Raw genomic sequence first — 6,235 nt, forward strand, 5'->3', positions numbered from 1 at the left:
GACTTTTCCTGTGTATAAATTGTAATGCACGCTTTATGTTTTCCTCCTTTCATGTCCCATCATCTTGTCACTTCTGAGCTTTCCTTCCAATGGCACTTAGTTTGTCCAAGTATAAAGCATGAGGTAAAGCTGCAGAAATCAACCCATCTCTTGATATAAAGCAGAATTTCATGAAATATAAATGAAAAAGTCATGGGGGCTTTTGTCAGAAAACAATGAACTGTTGAGTAACACTGATAAGAACGAAACCAGGAAGGGTCACGTCTTCCCTACTGATGGCACAGGGGAAGTGTCTGTCCATCATGGTCGTGGGCCTACTGGAAAAAATATGCCAGGCGATTATTTGGGAGACATTATCGATTTTAAGAGAAACTTGAAACTATTTTTAAAAGAAACAGACTGCAAAGAGGTAGCCCCATAAACAAAGTGGGGAGGGTGCTGTAGGCCTGGAATGGGGAGCTGAACCACCCAGCAGGTCTCGAGAAGCCATACTGTGTTTGAATCCTCCCACACCAATGGCAGCCATGATGGCAACTCCACCCATGGGACCACGTCTGCCTCTTTGTCCTGTAGGTCGCATGCCCTTGTTTTCTAGTCCCAGGAAGTGTGCTGGTGACAAGGGGTACAAGTCGCCCCAAGGACATGTCAGGTGGATTCTACCTCTTGCTTGAAAATCTAACTCAGCCTATGAATTCTTTAATGACAGTAGATCTTTACACCGTGTCCACAACTTGACTTTTCGTGTCATTGTATGGAAAGAAGACAGCAGTAAATGGCTGTTAACTGGAGACCATAGAGAGCTTTCAAGGGACCACGTACGTTCTTAGGCATTGTCTCCTTTGTCCCTCACACCATCCCCGTGAGGGAGGTACGATTTTTATCAGGAGAAAACAGAGAATCAGAGGAATTTATCTGTGTCCCCAAACTAGTCAGTTCTAGGGCCACTTGTAAAAGATATCCATAAAACTAACCTCTTATTCACAAACTTTTAAAATTGTGATATTGTGGAAGATTGTATTCTAAAATCAGCCAATCTTACACATATGTTAGGATTTTCCAGAGAAACAGAACCCGGGGTGGGGGGATGCATGCACCTGTACGTGTGTGGATTTATTATAAGGAATTGGCACACATGACTGGAGGCTGAGAAGCCAGGAGGCTGGAGACTCATGAGATCAGACATGTAGTTCCTGTGTGAGTCCCAGGGCTTGAGAACCAGGGGAGCTAATGGTACAAGTTCCTGTCTAAAAGCTAGCAGGCTCAAGACCCAAGAAGAGCCAGTGTTTCAGTCTGGATCTTAAGAGTGGAAAGGCCTTCAGGCAGGAAGAGTTCCCTCGGACTCAGCACTTCTGTGCTATGTATACCTTCAAATGATTGGGTGAGGCCCACCCACGTTAGTAGAGCAGGAGGGAATCTGCTTTACTCACTTAACCAATGCCACATGAAAACACCCTCGAAGACACACCCAGAATAATGTTTGGCTTAATGTCTGGGCACCCTTTGGCCCCGCCAAGTTGACACACAACATTCATCATCACACATACGGCATATGATTCTTAGGCAACCAGCCTTAGTGTCTGCTGGCTGTCTACCCTGTGCTCAGCTCCACGCCAAACCCTGGAGAAGATTAAACAAAGCAAAACCTCTTGCATCTGCCCTGCAGGGATTGGAGAAGACAGGGCTGATCCCAACATCAAGAGGAAATGTTCTTTGGGCCTCTAGAGACATGCTGTCCATTAGAAGTAGAGAGCAAGTCACAAATGCAAACCACCTGTGTGATTTTAGATTTTTTAGGAACCAAGAAAAGGGCAGATATTTATTTACTTATTTATTAGTATTTGTTTTTAATTTATTTATTCATTTTGAGAGAGAGAGTATGTGAGCAATGGGGAGGGGCAGAGGCAGAGGGAGAGAGAGAATCCCAAGCAGACTCCCTGCAGGGCTCGATCCCACAACCATGAAATCATGATCTGAGCCAAAATAAGAGTTGGATGCTCAACCGACTCAGCCACTGAGGCACCCCATGAAAAGTGCCGATTTTAATAATACATGTTATTTTGTGCAGTATTCCAAAATGTTATCATTATGATGCTATCAACATAAAAATTACTAATGGGATATTTTACACTTTATTTTGTCTGAAGTCTTTGAACGGTGTATTTTTGCAGCTAGAGCCCATCTCAGTTCAGACCAGCCACAATTCACAGGCTCCACAGCCCCACAGGACTCGTGTTCAGTCACTGTGTCTGCTGTGAGTGTTCTGTCTTCTGTATCTTCTCTCATGGTGTGTGGGTCTTCGAACTGAGTCGCTGAGAGTTTCAGGGTAGAGAGCATCTGTTGGGAGGGTCTGATATAACACAAGGGAGGTCTAAGTGATATTTCTCAGGACAAGCTGCCTGGGATAATCAAGCTGCCTTGGAGCTTATGCTCCGTCTACAAAGTGCCAGACCTACACTGTTATAAGCTTATCTGTTTTTTCTGGACCAGAGAAGGTCTGGACCAGAGCTGCTCCCATCTGTTACTTCCTGCTCTGCATTCGTCATGTGACTTCCCTCCCAGGTCACATTTCCTCTTCTGTGCCTCACGAGGGACACTTGGATCTAGAGAGTGTAGACTGGTGGACAAGAGAATGAGTCAAATTGCACTTTACACAAGTGTCTCACACTGCGAACAATCAAGGGTGAGAATATTCTAGTATTTCAAGATTCTGCTAACTGAATCCCATCAAATGTACATCATATCCATTCTTCTCACATTTCCCATCAGCAGTCCCTTTCTAGATAAAGTTCTGTGGTTTCCCTTGAGGATACCTTACACACCCTACACCATACATTTATGACAATGTGAGAATTCCATTTGCAACCACCTTCTCTCTTTGTCCCATTTGGGTCACTGGTATGAAGATGCTACATGACCACTCTTCCCTCTTTCTTTCTTAATGAAGAATTCATAGACAGACTTTCCCAGGAAGGCACATCTGGATCTACTTGCCACTCACCCCCATTCACCATAGGCTGAGTCTTCTCCAGCTCGTGGAACTTGTCCTTGGTGATGGCATTTTTTTGAGTATCCATTTGAGGATGGACAATGTCACTGATATTATATATCAAGGGAAAAAAGATCATCTCAACTCTCCAGGGACCAGAGCACCCAAAAAGCTGTGGCTGACCCTGAATTTTGAGATAGAATACATTGAGAACCCAATACTTACTGTTCTATGGTGGCATTTTTCTTAAAACATAATTTTGCTTAATGAAGCACAGACCAATTTTTTTTTAAATCTCTTTTGTCCTCTTAGATAAAAATCGTTTTATTTCCCCGAGGAAACACTATTCTTTGGATAATGATTAAAAGGTTTTTCTCTTGAGGAGGAAAAAGAATTTCATATCCTGTTAATATTTACATTTAAGTCAGACTTAGTTATGTAAATTGTAGCTAATTCAGGCACCCGGGTCTAGATGCAGAAGTTTTGAGTCATCTTATAGTTAACTCATTTTTTCTTTATGTGGGGAAACCACTGTTTCTTTTTCTATCTTCAGAAGGTTTTATGACTATTGCTTCTTTCTGGGAGAATGTTATGTCCTCTACAAGGAGCTCCCTCCCCGGTTGTGCCAAGACACCTGAAATGCCACTTCCTTTGGGTCCCCCCTCAGCACTTCCTTCTCGATGCTTCCCGTGTCACCTGGTCTGCTTCCTGAATTGCACACAGTGTGCACTAACACTCACCAAGACTCAGGCATCTTGGCAAACCCTGCAAAGTGCCCAGCCCAATGTACCAACTCATTCCTTGTGCATTTGCTTGCGTTTCTACCTTCGTTTTCCTGATTTCTGTCACCAACTGTTATTGTTAATATGCATCTTTATGCTTCTTATCCTAGAGTTGGGTTCCAGTTCTCCAGTGATGATAATCCAGTGTTCTATGTACAAACAAGGAAAACAGCCTGCAAAGCTGCAAAGCTAATTGTGATCACATCTCTCACCTTCTGCCTCCCTAGTCTTTTATTCTATCTTATCTTTAAAGATTTATTTTATATTGGGGGGGAGAGGGAGGGGGAAGGGAGAATTCCAAGCAGACTCCCCACTGAGCACAGAACCTGATGTGGGGCTTGATCCCACAACCCTGAGATCATGACCTGAGCAGAAACCAAGAGTCAGATGCTCAACCGACTGAGCTACCCAGGTAGGTGCCTCCTCACTAGCCTTTTACTTCTGAGTTTGCACCTGCATGGGTAAATATGAACCTCTTTGTGCAAAGACCAGCCCAGCCCCTTTCACTTTTCCACAGGACGGATCAGTGCTTGTGTAAGTGATACCTGATAACCAAAAGAACAGAAGTGGGTCATGAACAGAGGTGCCTCCTGGGTTGCTGGGGACTTAGAAGATCAGAACCCCACCTGGCGTTCTGAGGCCAGGTCTCAGGGGTCATTTCTCTCCAGATAGAACCATTTGGTCTAGTCCCTATGAAATGACTCTTGGTGATGGTGCTGTCAAGCTAGGCAACTTTGTTTTTACTGTCTTAGAGCTCAAGGTGAGGGATCCACCTCAAGAATGGGAATGCAGGACAGAAGGGCTGTTTCCACTGACAGGGTAGTGGGTGTAGAATAGGAAAGAGAGGCAAGCCATCCTGTTCCAGCTCACCTAGCTATTTGTTGGGGATTCTCTGTGATTCCCAGGGACGGGAGGCACATGGGACCCTCCGGTTTGCCCTCAAATCATAAGCTCATCTATAAAGCTCTGAAAAATTTCTAGGCTCCTCCTGCAAGCGATTTTTATAAGATATATCTGCATGCATGAGTACCCTCTTCTCTTTAATATGTCTCTTCTTGTCATTCATGTTCCTCAGACTTTTCCAGAATAGCATACACAAAAGTTAATTTCCTGGTTAATTTTGATTTGCTTTTTTTCCTGGGTAACTGGAGGTGCTTCATAAGAAAGTGCTAATCTGGGGCCCCTGGGTGGCTCAGTTTGTTGAGCTGCCGACTCTTAATCTCAGCTCAGGTCTTTAAAACATTTTTTTTAATTTAAATTCAATTTAATTAACATACTGTATTATTAGCTTCTGAGGTAGAATTCAGTGATTCTTCAGTTGTATATAACACCCAGTGCTCATTAGTTCAAATGTCCTCCTTAATGCCCATCCCCCAGTTACCCCATCCTCCCACCCACCTCCCCTCCAGCAAACCTCAGTTTGTTTCCTAGAGTTAAGAGTCTCTTATGCTTTGCCTCCCTCGCTGTTTTCCTCTTATTTTATTTTTCCTTCCCTTCCCTTATGTTCATCTGTTTTTATTATTACCATAATACCCTCTGGTTCCATCGATGTCATTGCAAATGGCAAAATTTCATCCTTTCTGATGTCTGAGTAATATTCCATTGTATATATGTACCACATCTTCTACCACCACATCATTCAGTGGCCATCTGGGCTTTTTCCATATTTTGGCGACTGTGGACATTGCTACTATAAACATTGGGGTGCATGTGCCCTTTCAAATCACTGTTTGTATCCTTTGGATAAGTACCCAGTAGTGCAACTTGCTGGATCATAAAGTAGTTCTATTTTTAACTTTTTGAGGAAGATCCATGCTATTTTCCAGAGTGGCTGTACCAGCTTGCATTCCCACCAACAGTGTAGGAGAGTTCCCCTTTCTCCACATCCTCACCAACATCTGTTCTTTCCTAAGTTGTTCATTTTAGCCAATCTGACCAGTGTGAGGTTGTATCTCATTGTGGTTTTGATTTGTATTTCCCTGATTCAGCTCCAGTCTTGATCTGAGGGTCATGAGTTCAAGCCCTGTGTTGGGCTCCATGCTGGATATGGAGCCTACTTAAAAAGAAACAAAAAACAAAAACAACAACGAAAAACGATCATATGAGCTCTTATTCCAGTTTTATCTTATTGTGTATAACTTCAAGCAAATCAGCCTGTGAAGCAGTTTGTGTTAGCCATACAATTTGTTGAAAATATGCATAGTAACCACGATGTATACATCAAATTTTAGTCTTCAAGGCAAGAATGTGATAACATATAATGAAAGCTTATTTATCTGGCCTCTTACCAGGATTTTCCATTCTTACTAATACATTTGAAATCACTGATACATAACAGTTGATGTATTTGAAGCTGAAGCACAGTGCGAATCATTAAGGATTCAACTGTATCCATGGAGGCTGTGTTGTGTCGTATTTTACTCTCAGTATTTGAAAGTTGGTCCTTTATGTTTGATACACTTGGTAA

This window comes from Callorhinus ursinus, unplaced genomic scaffold, assembly GCF_003265705.2.
Source record: "Callorhinus ursinus isolate GAN/ISIS: 27379988/994484 unplaced genomic scaffold, GSC_fseal_2.0 scaffold30, whole genome shotgun sequence".
Classification (NCBI taxonomy): domain Eukaryota; kingdom Metazoa; phylum Chordata; class Mammalia; order Carnivora; family Otariidae; genus Callorhinus; species Callorhinus ursinus.